Below are 21347 nucleotides of genomic sequence, written 5' to 3' on the forward strand. Positions count from 1 at the left end.
CCCCCAGCCTCGGCTGCCTAATCTCGTTTGGACGTGAAACGTAATCAAGAAGAACATTATCTGCTGTGTTCAGTTACTGAGAGTTTGAAGTTGTTACTGCAGCATAACCTAGCCTATTCCAATTAATACAGTGCTTTCTGATGTCAGGAATATGCTTGAGAACTCGGTTTCCAGTGACGGCAATAATTTTTCATTATACGTGTGTTCTAAGTTGTATTGAGTCATCTCCTTGTTGTTAGGCATTTATTTGTTTCACACTTTTTTTTCTTTCTTTTTTAAAAAGCGCAGCTGTGAAAACTCAAGTGCTTATCTGATGTGTTCTCACGGGAAATTTTTATAAATGGAGTCTGGTCAGAAACTATGAATATTTTCAAAGTTCTGGATACGAATTGACAAAGTTCTCTCTGGAGACGTTTTTCAAGTTTACACTTCCTTTGGCAGCACACGAGAGTGCCCGTTTCAATGCACTCTTGCCAAAGCCGCGTCTTAAACATTTAAATATTTTTTTCTGCCATTTTAAAGGAAAAGTAATTGCCATTTATTTGAATAATGAGTTTGAACTTTCTTCAAACGCCCTTTTGCCTCTTTGTACATTTTGTGCATGATATGAAGTATGGCCTGACCTACTGGGGATTTTTTTGTCTTTTTCTTATTGACCTGTAACTACTCCAACTTGCCAGCTCTTTACGGTTCTTGTTGATTTAAATAGTTTGGTTTTTGATATCACTTCAGAAAGAAAAATGAGACAGATCTGTATGGGACAGATGTTCCCCGATGAGAGTTAAGGATCCTTCAGAACGAGGGGAAGAGGGAAAGGGAGCAGCTCCGTGGTGTGTCCACTTCCCTCAGTGATGCTCTGGAAAGCCATCCTGCTCGGGGACGGGATGGAGACAGAGGGAGGAGGCCCCCGGGGCTCCCAGTGACTCCCCACCACCGGGGGGCACGGCGTCCCATGCACGGACCTCACGCCAGCTTGCCATGAGCCCCAGCACGTGAGGAAGGCGGCGGCTTCGGCAGACGAGGCTCGAACACCGTAGTGGACGAGTGTGTGATGCTGGGAACCATCCTAAGACAGGCCTCTGTCAGTGAAGAGCGCTTGTTTAGTAGAGCAGGTGAGAGTGGGCAGGAGGGTCAGTCCTGTGCTGTGGGGTAGAAAAGTACAGATAAATCCAGCGCGTGTTCAGAGGAGGCGGTGATTGCTTCCACCTGTGGGCGGGGGTGGGCGGGGATGAGGGCATCTGGCTCAATCATGAAAGTTGTAGAAATCTACTCTTCTGAGGCATGCATATACGAAGTGCGGGACGTTATTAAAAATGATTCCCTGTTTATCTGAAATGCAGATTTAACGGGGCATCCTGTGTGTGCTACATCTGGCCACCATGTGGGTGCGGATGCGGGGGGAGGGCTCTGGGTGGCACCTTGCTTTGGCCTCTCACCCCATGGGAAGGGCGTGGCTGGAGGAGAGCAGGAATGGGACCTCCAGGGTGTGGGTCCCCGAACAGGGGCCCCGGCTGCCAGGTCTAAGGACTGTAATCCTTAGAGGTGTTAGGGGGATTAAGTTAGGTAACAAATGTAAAGTGACTTGATGAAGGGTGACTGTTATTATTGTGAATTTCTCCTGGGTATGGGAAATGGTACATTTACCTTAGAACCTGACAAACAGTCAGTTGGCCCAGAAAGAGATTGTTTTAAATTTGTTTTTTCTTGAATAGACATTTGGATACACAATATATAAATGCCTTTTAGAATTCTTTCCTCTCTTGTTAACTTGATATTTTTGGGGGGTGGGTGGTGGTCACATAGTGCATGGTCTGTTAGCTTACTTGGAACTCTGGGCCTCAGATTCCCTAGTTCCATTGTCTGCATTCAACTGTTATACAATAGAGGAAGGAACAGGTTTCTGCAGCATCCTACATTCAAATTCTGGGTCCCCTTAAGGGCCTCTGCCAGCTTTTGTTTTATGGTACTCCACACACTTAATCTTTCTCGAATTGTTTCACAGCTGTCTACAGAGTTTACATTATTCACTCCAGAAGGGCAGGAACCTTGTTTTGTTCTGCATTCCCCCAGCATTCAGCTCTGAGGCTGGCGAGTTGCTGGTGTTTGTCATTCAACAAATACTTGATTCATTAAGCGGATCACCAAAGGAGCTGGGTTTTCTCTTTGGGACTTCTGCTTCTATTATCAATGCAGGTACTATATGTGGAATTTGTATAACAGATGTCTGAAATTTTGCACGTTCCAAGGCCTCCCCCTACCATCATGTATTCACTTAGTTAACAGACAGTTATTGAGCAGGTCTCAGGTACCAGCCGTTGGGCTAGACCCTGGGATACAAAGGTAGTCCCTGCCTTCAAGGAGCTTGTTGTCAAGTGGGAAGATGGAAGTCAAAATAATTAACTTACGATGAAACCATGCAATGATGGACGAATGGGTAAAGTAAGAGGAAGCCAGAAGCTTGGACTGGCTGAAAACACATGGGTATCCCAGACACACTAATAATTTGACATTCTTCAAACTGATATTCCTTTAATATACATTCAACCTATAATCAATGTGGATGTGGAGAGGATTCTCTAGTAATAAAAACTGTTTACCTTTTTGTTCTTGTTCAAAGTATGGGATTCAGGACAGACACTGAATGTACCAGGAGAGCTAACCTTTTTGGAACTACAATTTTTGAAAGCAGGCAACTTTGGGGGAGGCATGTTAGAGTGTTTAAGTTTTATACAGTGATATGACCCACCTATTTCCGGTAAATACTGCCCTACCTTGCACTGTTTTGTTTCAGAGTTTTTGCGAGTTCCAACTATGACTTCAGGCAAGTGTCTCAGAGATGGCCTGTGTTTGTTTAGGGTGACTTCTCCGTCCAGGGCAAACACTCTTAGAGAGGCAGGCCGGTGTGGAGGCAGAGGGATTCCGTTTTGGATCACCGTGTGCTTCAACAGTCATGACTAATTTATATTTCACCTGTTCCATAAAGAGTTGCCTGTGGAAACCTGAGTTAACTAGCATCATTTGTCTAATTTATTCCAGTGATGTTTATCTGACCATGTTTGTGAGTGTCCTGGGCAGATGCCCAGCTGCTCTACTCTTTAATTTGACTCTGGGTGTAGAAAGAAACCCCAAAGTCATTCTTCCTTGGAGAGCGAAGCTCCTCAGGGGAGGAAGTACTGGAGCCAACATTTGAAGGCTAAATTAAATTTTTCCTGGAGCACGAGGAGGGATGGAGGGGGAGAACATCGCATTCTGGCTCAAGGAGTCGCATGTGAAAAGACGCGGGGACGGGAAAGGCCGTGGTGTACGTGCATGACTCCAAGCTGTCCAGTGTTTGCAGGTCATCGGGTGGCCGGAGTGGTTAGGGATGTGATGGGGCCAGACAGGGAGCCCTGAGCCAGAGCACAGCAGGCCAGGGCTAGTCGCTTCACCCTTCAGTTTTGGCAACGGAAAGTGAGCTAACAATTTTTTAAAGTTTTTTGCAGGTACACAAAACTCCCCTCCCCACCCCAGCACCATTTCATTACAAAAATGAAAAAAAGAAAAATTTAAAGGCGGGTACAGTGATTGCCACTACCACCTATGTTTTACAATTAGTCCCTTGCTAAATTTGCTTCAGCAGTTCACGAATGTTGACCACAGGCCAGGAGGGGCCACTTTCAGGGCAACCTGGCAGTCAAAACAAGTTTCATAATAATGCTACAACGTTATTTGTCTTTTCTTTTTTTTTCTTTTTTCTGTGTTGATTTTGCACTGATTGGGCAAAAGTAAGAGTAGGTAAAACTCTCGTGCCTTGGCACGAACTAAGTCAGTGACACCCACTATGCCAGCAGTCATGGTATTCTTGACTGCCACACACTTGTAGTATAAAAAATGCCAGCTTCAGTTAAGAGCATCCTTGATGAAGCATTACAAATTGCTAGTTTTGTTAAATCTCAGTTCTTGAGTACGTATCTTTTTAATATCTGGAGTGATAAAATGAGAAGTGTGTGGAATGCACTGAGGTCCGTGTTGAAATATCATGACTGTCTGGAGGAAAAGCACCTGTGTGATTGTTTGAGTTGCCAGCTGAACTAGCAGCCTTCTTCACGGAACATCAATTTTTACTTGCAAGAATGACTGTAATAGTTTGCTAGGGCTGCCTTAACGAATTGCCGTAGCCTTGGTGGCTTAAAACGACAGAAATGTATTCTTTCACAGTTCTGGAGGCCAGAAGTCCAAAGGTGTTGGCAGGGCCACATTCCTTCTGGAGGCTCTGGAGGAGAATCTGTCCCCTGCCTCTTCTAGCTTCTGGTGGCATGCCTTGACTGATGCCTTGGAGTTCCTTGGCTTGTGGCAGCATCACTCCAATCTCCCCCTCCATCTTCACACCACTTTCTCCTCTTTGTGTCTCTATGTCTTCTCCTCTCCTGTCTCCAATCTCTCTCCCCCTCTCTCTTATAAGAGACCTGTCCTTGGTGTATGCACTCCCCGGATAACCCAGGATGGGCCCTGTTTCTCAAGACCCTTAACTTAATCACATCCTTTGCTTGTAGAAGGTAAATAATCACAGGTTCCAGAGATTGGGAACTGAATATACCTTTGGTGTGGGGAGGGCATTATTTCTGCCTATGGCAATGACTGACAGATAGACTATGGTTATTCAGACTTGGGTATTTGCCCAACATTTTCTTGGAAATGAACAGCATGAACCTATGGCTTTAAAGAAAGCAACTGGCATTTTTGTTACCAATTAGAAAAGTTGAGCTTTCAAGTAAAAAGTAGAATTCTGGAAAACTTGTATTCACCGTCATGAGCTTAACAGTTTCTAAATACTTGAAGCTTTTCTGATGACAGTGGTGGTGAATGCGTGGGATTTTTAAAATATATTCTTTAATGAAATGTGTCAACATTTGGAAGTTCTGCATAAGTTCAAGAACCAATATTTTCCAAATGGTCAATGCTTGACGCTATTAATAATGAGTAGAAAAAAGATCCATTCAAAGTGCAAGATAAACAAATACATTTTAATGTAGCAGAGTAGGAAAAGTTTACTGATAAGGTTTCAGATTCCACACTGCGAGTTAACTTTTAAGAAACTGTCACTTTTCCAGTTTTGGTTACTATGAAAAAGGAATGTCCACAATTATCTGCAAAGGCTATTAAAATTCCCCTCCCTTAACCCAGTGCAATTTCTGTGAGGCTGGATTTTCTTCATGTGCTTCAACCAAAACAACATATCATAAAAGATTGAATGTGGAAGCAGATATGAGAAACCCTCTTTCCAGTAAAGCCAGACATTAAAGAGATTTGCAAACATATAAAGCATCGCCACTATTCTCACTATTTTTTTTTCACTTGGGAAGATAGTTATTTCATAAAATATATTTTTTATGATCATACGTAATGGTTTTTTAGAAACAATTGCTAAATATTTTTAAACATTCTCAGTTTAATTTATATAATGGTAAATTGATAATCCATAAAGTAAAAACTCTTTGAGGTCCTTCACACTTTTTAAGTATGTAAAAGTGTCCTGAAACCAGAAAGTCTAAGAGCTGCCGTTCTGGGAGTTTGGACAGAGCAGTGGAAGGTTAAGGATATGGGACTTGATGGACTGTGGATACAGGGAGGGAATTCCAAACATACTACATGGCAGGAACAAGAATGATGGATTGGAAGAGCATAGTGTATTTGGGGAAGGTCAAGGCAGACTAGTGTGGCTGGAGCAGAGGATTACGGTTGTGATGCAGTGGGAAACCCAAGTTTCAGGGCTGTGAATCTGGCACGTGGGAGTCATCCTGACGTGGTGGGAAAGCACTGATGATTTTGGGAATGGAGTGTCGCACCTTGTGGGGATGCTCAGGATGGGAGAGGTGAGGTGGAGTGCCTGTCCTGAGGCTGTTGCATGACTCAGGCCCGAGGCAGTGAGGATCACGCCCAAGTCATGGGGGAGAACTGTGAGAGTACAAAGGATTGAACACGTGGGACAGACATTTTACAGAAAAAAAATCAAACGTACCTGATACATAATGATTATGGGGATGAATGAAAGCAGTGAGACGAAGTCATAGTTATATCCTACATCAAAGCAATAATATGACATTTGAAGCTATCTTTTCAACTCTCAGACCAGAAAAAAAATTTCCATTTATTCCTCACTCTTCCATCTTCTTTAATTCTGCAGACTAATTTTGATAAGTGCACATAGATTTGCAAAATTCTTAGATAGGATGAGAGTCTGACTCTTTGGAATAACCAGCAAAATATTATCGTTGATCAATAAGCAGTATTTATACCAGAATTCAAAATTTATGCTCTTGTCCAGAGAGATGGAAAAGTCAGATGTGTTTATTGAGGGAAAGAGTTTCTTAGGAAAGAATGCACACCAAGGGGAGAAAAGAGGGTTCCAATGCTTTCAGAAAAGTGGAGGTCATGGGCTTGGGTGAGGGACATGGTTACATGTCCAAGGGGTCATGACTGAGTACCATAGGGAGTGCACTATCCCATGTTCTCCAGTTCTCCATCAATGATCTGTGCCAAAGACTTCTTTTTTTTTTTTAAATTAATTTATTTATTTATTGGCTGTGTTGGGTCTTTGTTGCTGCACGCAGGCTTTCTTTGGTTCCGTCGAGCGGGGGCTACTCTGTTGCAGTGCGCGGGCTTCTCGTTGCGGTGGCTTCTGTTGTTGCGGAGCGCGGGCTCTAGGCATGCAGCTTTAGTAGCTGTGGCTCGCGGGCTCTAGAGCGCAGGCTCAGTAGTTGTGGCGCACGGGCTTAGCTGCTGCACGGCATGTGGGATCTTCCCGGATCAGGGCTCGAACCCGCGTCCCCTGCATTGGCAGGCGGATTCTTAACCACTGTGCCACCAGGGAAGCCCCAAAGACTTCTTGGTGACGAGTCACCTCCTAATTATATTTCTTCCTGAAGACTGGACTTTTCTGAAACTCTCTTCTCTTTTGGTTTCTGTGTCATTACTTCTCTTGGTTCTCTTGCGACCTCTCAGAATATTTTTGATCTCCCTACAGGGTTTCTTTTCTCTTTACCCCTTAATCTTTTGATGTTTCTTAGAATTCTGCCCTTAGTTTTCATTATTACTTGCTCTATATTCTCTTCCTAAGTGATTCCACCCACTTAATGTTTTAATTACTATAACATAAAGTCCATATGGGATGGAATTTATCTCCATCACAGCTTTATTCCCAGCCCCTAGAAGAGTACCTGGCGTACCATGGGTGCTCCATAAATAGTTAATCAGTGAACAAATCAATCAGCAGTCATAGGCAAAATGTAAATGTAACTCTAATAAAACCTGGCTGGGAATCCCCTGGCGGTCCAGTGGGTCGGACTCTGTGCCTTCACCGCCGAGGGCATGGGTTCCATCCCTGGTAGGGGAACTAACATCCCACAAGCCGTGCGGCCAAAAAAAAAAAAAAAAGAAAAAAAATAGAAAACCTGGCTGCCTTGAGTCCGGTTTAACAGAATGAACATTCACAAGAAATATAAATTTGACTCTAGAAAAAAGTATTTGTACGTGCAGATTGGTGGAGCCATTTTGGGAGGCAATCTGGCAACTTTTAGTTAGAATAGGTATGTATACACAACAAGACTCAGTAATCACTTTTCTGGTTATATATCCCAGAAAAGAAAATCACATCTGGGTCCATAAGACAACACAAATAAGGATGTTTGTCCTAGCATTATTTGTGGTAAATCTAGATGTGCTTCATTGGGGAATGTTAAATAAAATGTGGCAGATGCACAAAGAGGATCCTCTGAAGTATTTGGAAGCAAATATGTAAACACAGGTTGACGCATACATCAACCTTGAAAATGTTGTGCTGTGGAATGAGGTATGAAACACAATGATATCTGTTAGACAATGGCACTTATGTACATTAAAAATATGTGCACAGAGCTGCAGAAAATATTCTATGTCTTGATCTGGGTGCTGGTTACGTAGATTTGTACATGTGTGTAACTTCAGCAAGCTGTATAATTAAGGTTATTTCACTTCACTGTATGCAGTTATACCTCAATTAAAAAATGCACACAAAATGAGATACATTATATAAGAAGACTTGTCAAAATAAAAGGCTACACATCAAACACATTAGAACACTGCTTTGGTGGGGAGGATGAATGAATGAATGAATGAAATAAATAAAAAAATCAAACGAAAATGGGGCTTTGCATGAGCCAGTGATGATACTGTGCTATGAACTGAGAAGTTTGAGGTCCTCCATGTATTTCATCTATTTATCAGTGTATCTATCTATGGAATTATCATGGCATCAATTGACACGGATGGTTCTCGAAACATCCACAGACCTACTCTCTTCCTAAACTCCAATTCTACATCTCCAGTGGCCTTCAAGGCACTCCTACCTGGATGTTTTAATTTTTTGTATCTTGTATTTTGTATCCTTCAGAGATGGTCTTTTCCAGCATGTTGAAATCCTAGTGACTGAAAGAATCTATGGACCTCTCCAAATGTTTCGGATTGGAGCAGCGTTTTGGACAAGCAGTACTGGCATCACCTAGAAGCTTATTTGAAATGCGGAATCTCAGGTCCCACCCCAGACTTACTGCATCACAACTTTCATTGTAATAAGATTCCAGGTGATCTGTTTGTTCATTACAGCTTGAGAAGCACTGCTCTATTTCTTGTTTACTTTGTTACCCTCACCCAGGTTATTGGGTAGAAATAAGTGGCGACTGCTCTGGGGAGTACCCAAGTGGGGTTAAAAACGTACTCTGTTCAGGTTTGTATGCCAGCATCTTACTCTGTATGAAGAGTAAGGCATCCGGAGTTCTAGCCTCTTCTTCAGTGCGTGACCTTGAAGGGGGCCACTCCTCATTATGCATTTCAATAGCACTCTATATTAACAAAGCACTTCACCATCAATTTATTGGTGATTCTCTCTCAAACTCCCTGCATCATCTTTCTAAGCAATACATTGTGGTGAATTTTCTTTGTAACCTATAAGTGGTTGATCAATTGTAAACAAATGGGTTGAAAAGGTAACGTAGTGGAAAAGTGTTTCAATTTTCCTCCCTCCATCCTCCATGCATCACTTAGGGAGAAAGCAAGTGCTCACAGTGTTCATTGTGTATCACGAATATCATTATAAACAGAGGGAAAGAGAGAAGGACTTCATATTACATGATATAAACCATTAGTTCAATAACTGGGTAGGTTCGATGAGGTGGTTGGTCTATCCAACGACACTGGCTGAACTGAAGTCCAATGTCAACAAAATTAAGCTAATGTCTTGCATTTTGACTGTGTACATAGTGATATGCAGCTACTGCGTTCTCACAGAGCTTAAGTATATCCTGCATTAGCTGATGGGCTGCCTCCGTTTGAGTTGGACATAAAATAAAACAATGAATATGTGGTCCAGTTTTTTCCTGTATGAACTGATTCTTGAAACAAGTTCCTCTTTGCCCAGAGTAAGGGCAAAGAGCAACTATAAAACGCCCTCTCCATCTGCATGCATTTGTCTCCAGGAATCCCTGCCTTTCTCTGTCTTGCCTCTCCTTAGTTCTCTGCCACACACATGTGGCTTGATGTTTTGGACTTGGTTCTAAAGGCTTCCTTTTTCAGAGACACAGGCTTCAGTTCCCTATTGCTTCCTTCCCACAGCCTCATGCCAGCCTCACCCACGCCCATCCACAAGCCAGACTCCCCTCCGCTCCCTGCCCCAGAAGAACAGCCCAGGTAGGCAGCGCGGCCAGTCCTGACTCCAACCCCCTCCCAGCAAGGGCTGGACACTCCCTATTCATGCAGCGCATCCCCAAATTCTTTTAGGTTCACCCAAGATAAGCATCAGAATATGAAGACCTAGGATTCTGTGGCCAACCCATCAATTTCTGGGATGGTGATGCTCTCAAAATCAATGTTTGTTTGACTCTCAGAATAAAAAGATTTCCATCAAGACAACATAAAGCAGCAGCAACTGCTGGCCCAATTGAGAAAGCTACCTATTTACCATTTTTTTTTTAAAAAAAGGAAGGGCCTGTGATACAAGAACAGAAACAAGTTTCAATAGTGAAATAAAACCGGGGTGAGTGTGGATGAGGAAGAAAAGAGAGGGGGTCAGCAAGAGACAGTCTTCTGGTGGGCAACATCAAAGAACCTGCTGACCCTGGCAGAATTTCACTAGCACCGTGCCAGCACTCAGTGGGGGAAAGCAATTATTTTAAGAAAATCTATTTGAGGGTAACATTGTCATTATCCTTTTAATTGTGCTGCTTCAACAATCCAGTGAAAGTAGGCTTTAAAAAATAAGAGATGCTTTTTTGCCAATACAATTAAGGCATTTTGGAAAGGCAGATGTTATTAGTTTAGCTTGTAGAGGCTTTTTCTAGAAAAGAACATTTTTGCAAGTGTAGTACAGTGCAGTAACCAAGCCCAATATAGCTGTGCACAGCCAAATGATTGTAGTGGTCTACTAGGAAAAAAGACACACACACACACACACACACACACACACACACACACACACACAGACACACACACCCCAGTGTAAAATAGAGCTTCCTCTAAGAGTCAAACAAATCTGTTTTACATCAGTAGAGAATAAGTGGAAAATTATTGTGCTTTCCAAATAACAAGAGAAAAGATAACTTTTGGGAAGCTAACAAGAAGTTTCTCTGCGTGTAATAAATCAGTTGCCCCGAAAGTGGGTTACCTCATACTTCTCTTTCTCTGCACAGGGCAACTACATTTGCCTGACATTAGGTGATTCTAAAGGTCTTAAAGTTGAGCTAATTAAAGGAAGTTGAAGAGGGAGCTGGAGAAGCAGGAGTAGAAAATTGAAAAGGTTAAAAGGTTTGGCCCATATCCATCCATCACTTGAAATCCAAAATGAACCCAGAGAATATTCTTCCTGGACGTATGTGGGGTTCTGAAGGCAAGTGTTCTTTCGGAAGCTCTGCTCTGTGTCTGCTACTGACAGGCCAGGAAAATCAGACATTGTCTCCCTGAAGCAACATGAAATACTCCCACGGGCAGATGCGAGCAAAGTAGAGAGGTGATAGGAATTGAAAAATTACATTGCCTGGAAATTTTATACCAACAAATCAATTCCAATCTGGGGGCACAGGTGGAAATTGGCTTTATTGTACCCAGCTAGAGATGACCACATTTCTAGGAGACTCATGAAGGAAATCCACTTGATCAGGGCTATCCCTTTGAGATGGTTCCCAGACTGGAATTTTCATACAACTGTGTCGGACAACAAAACCTTTCTCCTTACTGCAAAACACCATGTGAAGGGCCTGGGTGGTTCCTTACCAACTACCCTGTGCATGACCTTCTGTGACTCACTGTCTTTTGGCCTGAGGGTCTTCAACCATAGATCAGGGGCTGTAGTAAATGATCTCTGGAATGGTCATGCTTTTACGTTCCATTAGACTACAAGTGCAGTACATGGTCCACTTGTTCATGGAAGTTTATGACTGACCAAGCAGGTATTGATAATACATACGCACAATAAAAGTTGTCAACATAAGGCCATGTATTTTAAGCATCAGCTAAATACTACCAGCATTCATCTGTGTGTGGCCAAGGTGCTCTGCGTGTAAGGCTAATCCTCCCATGACCCTCATCCTCTCCTGTAAATGTGTGTGTCTTGCCTCTCTGCTTCCTCTCATGGCCAAATATCTAGAATAATGAGTCTTCGTGTACTATTTCCATGACTTCATCTTCCATTCAATTCTCAACCCACTGAAATTTGGCTTCCATTTCCCCAGCTTCATGAAAACTTTTCTACAAATCGCTATGAACTCCCAAGTTGCTAAATCCCATAGACTCTGCAATGCCCTCATCTTTCTTGATTTTTCAGCATTCTATACCATTGACAAGGTCATCTCCTTGAAACTGTCTTCTTCCCTTATTTTCAAGACCTTATTCTCCCTGGTTCTTCTCTTTCCTCACCAGCTACTTCTCCGTTTCTTTTATGGGCATCCCTCCCCTGCCTGCCCTTTAAATCCACATGCTGCCTTAAGCTCTGTTCTTGGCCCTGGCTGCACAGTCTCCTTTTCACACCACACAAACACTGCTGACTCTCCAATCTGTGTCGCTAACTGAGATCTATCTCGTATACTGGCTAATTTATCTGGATGTCTAATAGGTATTTAAAAATTACATCCAGGGAATTCCCTGGTGGTTCAGTGGTTAGGACTCCGTGTTTCCACTGCTGGGGCCAGGTTCCATCCCTGGTTGGGCAACTAAGATCCCACAGACTGTGAGGTGTGGGGGAAAAAAAATTACATCCAAAATTCAACCTACAACTTTTTCCCCCAAATATATTTCAGATGCCTAAAGTCAGTTCCTAATGGTTGCTCACGGTGGAAATTTGGGAGTTACCTTGGATTCCTCCCATTTCCTCATGCTGCCCCCCATGTCTTACCAGTTGTCAAGAGCTGTCAATTCTACTGACTCCTCTCTGCCCCCTCAATCCCTGCCCTGGTCCAGGCCCTCATCATCTCTCTCTGGAAATTTGGGAATGGCCCCCCTGACTATCTCCAGCCTCTGAGCATTTCTCTTGCACGTTATACTTCTCACTGACACCAGTGAGTTTTTCTCATCCCCAAATTTGATCATGTTCAACATTTTTTGTTTTATTGAACTCTAGTTGATGATATACATGCTGATGTGTTTAGGGATAATTCTGTAACTTACATTGAAATCCAGAAAAAAACCAATAAGATGGATTGATGGATGGATCAAGAGATTGATAGATGGATAGATGTGTGATAACACTAGAGTACTCATTGTCTTTTTTTTTTTTTTTGGTCTGCATTGTTAATAATCATTAAGCAAATGCATATGTCATCTTAAATGGTATTTAAGCTTCTCAAGGGCTGGACCATCATAATGCACATCTCTATCTCTCATTGCTCCTAACACAGGTATAGGTCAAAGAGCTTCTCTGCCAATATTTTGGCAGAAACAAATGGAGGATATCATTTCTAATTGGTCTTTTGTCTAAGCTCAAAATAATGACAAGGAGTACTAGAGAATGAATCACGATATAGAAACTGAACATATCAATACCTTCAATTACACATGTTTTAAAAAATCATTGATTGAAATATGCTTTTTGAGGCATTAAGAGTTCATCTATATACCAGAAAGTAGGTATCCCCTCTCAGTTGTTTTTCATACGTGAGATTAAAACAGAAGTAACCTTGAGGCAATTTTCATTTGAGTGGAGAGTAAAATGACAGATTATTTTGTCAATAGTAAGCTGTTAACATTGAGTTCAGTAGATATTTAAAAGGAATTCACTAGAGTCTCACTATGAAACACTACCTGGGTTTCATGCTTTGGAATCAACTAAGAGACCATTTCATAATAAGCCCTTTTTGCAGCCTCAGTAAGTAAACACCTTTGGATGATGTCCAAGATACCCTTTTATAGAAAATCCTGCCCTTTAGGGAACAGCAATATAGTGAAGACTGAGCAAAGTTAAGAATTTCTTTTGCAAATTACACAGTGCTAGGGATATTTATAATATCCAAAAATAAGAAAGGATTTATTCCACATTGTACACTTTGGTTGTAATCTGGAACTCTTTTGTCACAAGAAATCGGAAACAAGCATATCCTAGTTCCAAGCATAATTTGGCATTATTTTATTATATGTGGTTCCAATTTCTTGGAGTGAAATAAGCCCAGTTTCTTTCCCATGAATCCATTCAGAGTAATCTTTCCAGAGGAGTTTGGCATCAGGGAGAACGTTGAGGAACACACATGGCTGGAGGTGTTGCAAAGGGGAGCTTGGTCATTAGTACTGACTTCATAATAGTGAATATGCTATAGGAGTTGCAAATCATTTTCATCACGACCTGACTTGCAGGTATTTTTTTAGCTTTATGAAAACTCCCTCTTCAGATGTCTCAAATACATAAATCAAAAAGCAAGACCAAAAATAAGATAACTTCCCCCCCCCCATTTTTTGATGTCAGCATAAAGTATGTACGGTAGGAACATTTGGGAAAAATACTGTTAGGCAAGCCTTCTTATGAGGATGTAGACAAAGATGCACTTTTACCAAATGTCAAAATTATGTTGTCAAATTTGATATGCAGTGCCACAAAAATGAATCTATTGTATAGATTTCCATGGTAGCGGTTCTCTGTGGGAAGGAGTATATTTGGTTAGGGAAATAGTTTGCAATCAAAGTATTATTGCTTTGGGGGCAAGGAGGATGTCATTCAGAATAATACAGTAGCAAAACATGCTGATACATTTTTAGTTACTTACTTCGTTGTTAATAGGAAGTTATGTGTGTTAGAGTATCAACCCTAGGTAGCGTCCTGTTAGAAACTTCAGCATTGGACTCACGGAACTGGAAGAAAATGGGAGTTGGGCAGGACCAAAGCAAAACCAAGGATTCATGGATCTTCTGGAAAATTAGCGCTACCTATAGTGTCTGAATTTTAGTTACCAGAGATGAACCAGCAACAATGAAAACTACTTTTCCACTCTGGTTAAAACTGCTGGTCTTTAACCTTGGGCAGACTACCTGAGCTAGAGTAACTCACCATCCGCTGGTTAGCGCTTCTCTTTGCTTCCATAATTTTGTGGCAAGAGCATGGACTTTGAATTGAACAGAGCTGGGTTTAAATCCCAGCTCTCCCACTTACTACCTGGATCATGTTGGATAAGCTACTTGATCTTTTGAAGTCTCAGTTTTTTCATCTGGAGGAGAGGGATACTCACTCTTATCCTTTACATGTTACTATTGAAGGTTTCATGACACATTGTTCAGCAGGTTCTCAATAAATAGGAGTTGTTGTTATGATGATAGTAAATTTGCATTTCCTCTTAGGGTGATGGTGGCCATTTCCCCCAAATGGCCTGGGAGTGAGTTGAATTTGGGGGGCTGAATTTTGTCATGAAGACCAGATGTTTTGACATTCCATCCTTCACTGTAGAGCAGCCTCTCCTAGAAACTGCTCCTGGAGCCCATATGGGGCTGCCCCATTTCTTTCTGCTTTCCTCACCAGGAACCCTTGTGAGGCTGCATGCACAGAACCAGGAGAAAAAGTCATAGCTACAACTACAAAAGGGCGATGAGCTTTTATAGAAACTCCATTTAGGGAGGACACCAGGGCTACTATTTAAAATACTAAAATACTCCTCTATGGGGTAGTGAATAGCAGCTACCTCAAATCCCCTGAGTGACCCCCTTTCCTACTGCCCCCAACCCTGCTGGTTAGTCTCACATGTCACCTTGGCTAGACTCTTGTTAGTATCAGTTATTCAATCAAACATTCCTCTGGGTGTTGCTTTGGGGTGTTTTGTAGATGTGCCTCACATCTACTCTCAGTTGACTTTAGGAAAAGGAGATTTCCCTTGATAACGTGAGTGGGCTCATCTAATCAGTTGACAGCCTTAAGAGTGAAAACAGACTTTCTGGAGAAGAAATTCTGCCTCAAGCCTGCAGCACCAAATCCTGCACAGCCTGCTGGCCTGTCCTACAGATTTTGGACAAGTCAACCCCTATAATTGCATGAGCCAGTTCCTTCAAGTCTCAGTCTCTTTGTCTCTGTCCCACCATCTCTCTCCTTCTTTCTGTCTGTCTCTCTGTGTCTTTCTCTGTCTGTGTCTGTCTGTCTGCGTGTCTGTCTCTCTCTATATACACAGACACACCTTGGAAATATTGTGGGTTTTGCTCCAGACCACTGCAATAAAGCAAATATTGCAATAAATCAAGTCACACGAATTTTTTGGTATCCCAGTGCATATGAAAGTTATGTTTACACTAAACTATAGTCTATTGTGTGCAATAGCATTATGTCTAAAAAAAAATGTACAAACCTTAATTAAAAAATACTTTATTGCTAACCATCATCTGACACTGCGGGGTTGCCACAAACCTTCAGTTTGTAAAAAAACACGCTATCCACAAAGCGCAGTAAAGCGAAGCACAATTAAACGAGGTATACCTGTATATATATCAAATATATATATATTATATACATATATTACATATATATATATATATCTCCTATTGGTTCTGTTTTTCTGGAGAACCGTGCATAATATACCACCTGCTGTGCTTTCCTAGAAATCCCCTCTCCCCCATCCAGAAGTGAAAGGGTTAAAGCCTGCCCGGCAGGAATCCAGCCAGGGACCCTTTTCTCTTCTGATTGGTCAGCCTCCAGGCTGCACTGGTTGTTACACATTTTGAAAGCGTTCTTGGCTAGACTCTGAGAGCGCATTGCCCAGAGAGGCACACAGAGGGCAGAGCTTCTGGAAAGGTGGACTTCCCTTTCCCTTAAGGTTTTTTTGGTGTCTGTCTATCATCCCAGCTCTGGTGTCCTTTTCCTTTCTATGTCAAGGGGGTTTCAATTTCTTGCAAAAGAAATTGCACTGCTGATAAACATTAGTTATGGAAAGGTTTTCTTTCAAACCCAGGGGAAGGAACAAGATAATTTCCTCTGGTTCAGGAAAGTCAGAGAAGAATAAAGCTTTTGAAATATGAACTTGATAAAAATAATATTGTCAGTATGAAATAAAAATGAGGACTTGGAGACAGTTTCATTCAAACTCACTTGATCATATATAATAAGCCAAGAGGAATTGGGTATTGAGTGGGGGAGGGATTTTTAACATGCTGAATTGAATCAAGCCGAGCTCTTAGCTTGTAAGTTTAGCTTTCTCTGGCAGAAAGTTGGAAGAGTCACTTGGGCAAGCTCTGTTTTGTTGATCTCAGGGGTCTGGGTGGACAAAGGAATCTGTTGGGTTCCCCAGTTGGAAATATTTCTCTGAGTTCAGGTTAACTTTGCTTTCTCCCATCCCCCAAACAAAAACATTTCTAATCTGTTTTAGTAGAGTTGGTTCCTGCAACATAGGACATTTATACAGATAAAGCCTGTGGTAGCCAGAATGGCCTACCTCACCAGTTTAGAGAATAAAGTAAGGTCACATTTCTTGTAATGGTCTATCCACAATCACTCTGAGACCCCCATTACATCCAGAGGTAAGAAGTTCAGTGACTCTTTCAGGATTCCGCTTATAGACTGTGGGTATCCCCAGTGACTGCCAGCTTGTTCCACAAATTCTCCTGGTGGGATCCTGTCATTTAAACCTGACACATGAATCAACACTTGTTGGTTTTGCTGCTCTTCTCTGTTGGTCTCTTTTTCTCTCTATCATGAAATCTTCCATGCTCATGCTCACTTTTCCACGTTCATGTTTTCCTTTCACCCCAGCAGTGGATTCTCTCAGGGTTCAGAGGCCCTGAACCTGGCTTCAGGTCCTTGCTTAGTTTCCAGCAGACTCCCACCTACCTCTTCCCTGCTGCCTCTGCATATCTGTGGAGTCGTCTTGGGGCCCTTTCAGTGGGCCTTCTGCCCTGTGGAGCAGAGCACTTTGACCAAACTCTAGTCAGGCTCCTTTGAACACTCTCCTGGACTAAGCCTCATCATTGGCCTGCTGAGCCCAGTTTAGCGAGAATCCCCCCACCCTTGATATCTAATCAAGTTCCTCTTAGTGATTTTCCAACCACCGACTCCCTCATTCTGCCCACTGGCTATAAATCCCCAGCTGTCTTTGCCATATTTAGAGTCGAGCTCAGTTCTACACTGAAGTCTCTCTCCCCTACTGCAGTAGCTCGAATAAAATCTGCCTTACTGTTTTAAACAGATGTTGGGTGCAATTTCTCTTTGATACCTTCCCCAAGTCTAAAGTCTCTCATTTTTTCTTTATGGTCCAACATGCTTGATAATGGGGACATTTGCTTGCTTAAGAAGAAGTGCCACTTTTTACCCACAAGGTGAGTCTGGATTCCAAGGCCAACCAACCAACTTAATGATGGCATTTGGATCCCCAGCAACTCAGTCAGGCCCCTCCCCAGAGCCCAAAGGGAGAGACTGTGTGATCCACTGTACTATCCCCTGCAGTGTCTAGTCCAGTGCCACACAACCTTCACTCCCCTCCCCCTCCTCCCTTATACTGCAGGGCCCAGCTCAGGCTCTCATCAGCCCTTGCCTGTCCTATTACAATGGCCTCCAGGCTGGTTGCCCTTGATCTACCCTCTGCAGAATCATCTCTCTGAGCTGAAGGACTCAGGACTCCTTCCCTGATACTCCTTAATGGCTCCCCATTTCTTACAGAGTTAAGACAAAGCCTCTTAAGTGGCCTGTATGGCCCTTCTCCATCCAACTCCTATTTGCTTTCAGCTTTACCCTCAGAATAATAGTCCTGAATTGCTTATCTTCCCCGTCCTCATTGTGCCTTGGTCATGTGGCCTGGAATACCTACTATAAGCCTACCCTTTATTAAGAAGCAGGGAAGTTTGCAAAAGACACATGAGACATTCTTTCCTTACCCTGGAGGTTCAAAACGTGTATATTTTTGTGCAGATGGAACAACAATTGAATAAAGAGGAAGATGGCTTTTTGGCCACTGGGTCTGTGCTTGAAATCTCCAAAGCAGTCCTAGAGGAGTCTTCCTAGGAGAAGAAAGGTTGACCAGTATGCAGCTTGGAATTTAGTCCTTTGTATCTATAGTTTTACTTTGAATTCTGATGTCTCTTCAAACAACTCGTTTCCTATTCTCTCGATTGTGGGTATTACCTGAACACTCTTCAAGCTATTTTCTTTAGAGAGGAAAAAGATGAGCTGGTTGATTCATGTCAGTATTTTTCCCCCACTATTTCAGGTTTCTTTACAAGGTGGATTTGATGAGAAATCGACTGGTAAACAGTTAGTTACAATTTTAGACATCTCGGCGCTAGGGCCAAAGCATTTGGGGCTAGATGAGGCTGTGAATGTTTCCTGATTTCTGATTCCTGACAGTCTTATGAGTCTCTGTTTCCTGGTGTTGGGAAACTTTGATCCTATAAGAAGAGATAGGCACTTTGTCTTTTTATTTCCGTTTCATTTCTTTCATTCCCCAGCCCAGTGCTTGCAATTCCAGGCTCCCAGTTCCACTGGAATATTTCTGGAGGTCTTGCCCATTACCATAATGCTCTTTCCTTCTGAGCTTGCAGCTTTAGGATGTGTGCATTTTGTTTTCCCCCGAGTCCTCCCTCTTTTCTGGTTCATCCCCATCTCTGGTTAGTTACCATATTTAGAACCTCACTCTGTCTTTTCATTCCTTTACCTACAGACAGTTTTATTAAGCTTTCATTATTCTGCATGGTGGGAAAGATAAATGAGACAAAGTTCTTATTCCTGAGTCAGGCAATGGCAAAAAAAAAAAAAAAATCCATAAAATGAGACGATAGAAATTTGAACAAAATGCACAAATGAAGAAGCAATTCCCTCCACCTGCACTTTAGGGGCGCCTTCTCAGGGGACACAACTTTTAGCCTGTTTTATGATCTAGGATCATCCTGATAGAGGCACCAAGAGGCTAGTCCACCCTAACTCCCCCCATCCCAACTTAGATTCTAGCAGCATCCATGCCAAATTGTTGGCACCGCCTGGGTGAGTCCAAGAAGCATCTCTCCTCCCCTGTTCACACTGTTTCTACATCTGAGGGTAGGGTGGGGATAGTAAGATGAAGAAGCTCAGACTCAGCTGGTGTTGGGGTTCTCTTTCTTGCATGTGATCTCAGGGCAGAGCAAGAGGTTCAGCTTCAAGTTTCAAGCATGCTGATCCTTAGGGCCTCATGGCCTCTCCTTCCCCCAGGACCTCTCCTGGACTGACCCTGGCCCGTGCTCATTGGATGGGACCCCTCTCCTTTCCTTGGCTCTTGGCATCCATGTCTCTTTGTGCTTCTTGGCATGGAGACCCCGTGTCTGTCTATTTGGCCTGAAGGGATTGGTCAGGAAAAGTTTCCAAGGAGCCATTCCATTCTGCTCCTGCCACGACCTATAAAATGCAACCAATGCCTCGTTAAGTTTAAATGAAGCTCCCCGTGTAACCACTCATCTCTGACGGCCACAATTAACCTCTCCTCCACACTCCTCTCCCTTTGTATTTGGCTGGCTGGTTCCTTGCCCATTTGCCTTTTCTTAACTTGCACCCCATGAGGTTGCAGGCCGTTCAGTAAAACTCCAGGGGGTACTCTCAAGTTTATGGCCCCTTCTCTTTCCACAGCCCTTCGGACGCCCTCCCCCTTTCATTCTGCTCCTAATCCTTCCAGACCGTCTTAAGAATGCTTTAAACGTGTCAAGTCATCAGACTTCCCCAGGTGGTCACTTTGACCTTGCAATTTCCTCCTCGTACCTTCCTCCTCTGACTCTCAGACTGGCGTCTTCCGCTCTGTGATGTGTGTGGGTCGTGGGTGATGGGATGGGCTTCATCAACGATGTATTCCCACAGCAGGAAGGAGGAAATTCATGAGTTGGTCTTTTCTTCACAGCTAACAAACCACTGTTTTGCTTGCTACTGGGGCCCCTGGGTTTCTTTGTCCTGCACTAGTGCTGGGTCCAGCTCCCCAGGACTATGTTTATTGAGTGGGGGAGGTCCGAACGTGTCACAAAGAGTGGGACATTCCCCGTGACCTAGAGGACCGAAGGCTGAGTTTTTTCAAATCGACTTTGTCTACGGTGTATTCATTTGCACTTTGCCCTTGCAGCGTTCCAAGGCCTTCTCCTGTGTGTCCATTCAGCCCATGACTGTGGACCCTCGATGGAAGGCCTCATTGCTCCGATGTGATTTTCTTCACCTCTCACACCCTCCTCAGCTTAGCCTGAAGGACAGGCCTTGGGGAAAGGGGAATTGCTACTGACAACTTGCAGATGTGGTTTATATCTTGGGTGATGGGAGGACCAGCCTAGGACCCGATGAGGTTTTGGGGGGAGGGGGTGTTACTTATATCCTCAGGTGGGAAGAGACATAGCAATTACGGTAAATGCAATAAGTTGTCTAGAGAAAAGCAATCATCAGAGTGCAGAAAGCCCAGGTTCTCACTGTGGAACGTGAGCTGTGTCCCAGGTCCCTGGGAGGCTTAGTGATGCTGCAATGATGATGAAACCTGTGTCCTTAACTCCCTGCCTGCTGGAAAGGACTAGTGGAAGACAGACTCTCCATTCCTCAGACACTTGATCCTGCCTAGGAATGGGGGGGGGGGCGACATCCTGGAGTCAATGTGTGCCAAGTGGATGGTGGGCCGCCTGCGTTTCTCTTTTTCTGACTTTCCAAACAATTTTCTGGATCTCTTTCCAAATTGCTTTGGTGGACCAATGCGCTGGGTGCTCAGGGTTGCCGGATTTAGCAAATAAAAATGCAGGGTGCCCAGGAACGTTTGAATGTCAGATAAACAGCAAATAAAATTTTAGCATACGTATATTTGGGATATACTTATACTAAACAATTATTCCTTGTTTACCTTTAATTCAGAGGTAAGTGGGCTTCCTGTACTTTGGGTGGCAACCCTGTGCGTGGTCAGGGCCCCTGG

Source organism: Balaenoptera borealis (genome assembly GCF_965194805.1).
Source record: "Balaenoptera borealis genome assembly, chromosome: 12".
In the NCBI taxonomy this organism is placed as follows: Eukaryota; Metazoa; Chordata; class Mammalia; order Artiodactyla; family Balaenopteridae; genus Balaenoptera; species Balaenoptera borealis.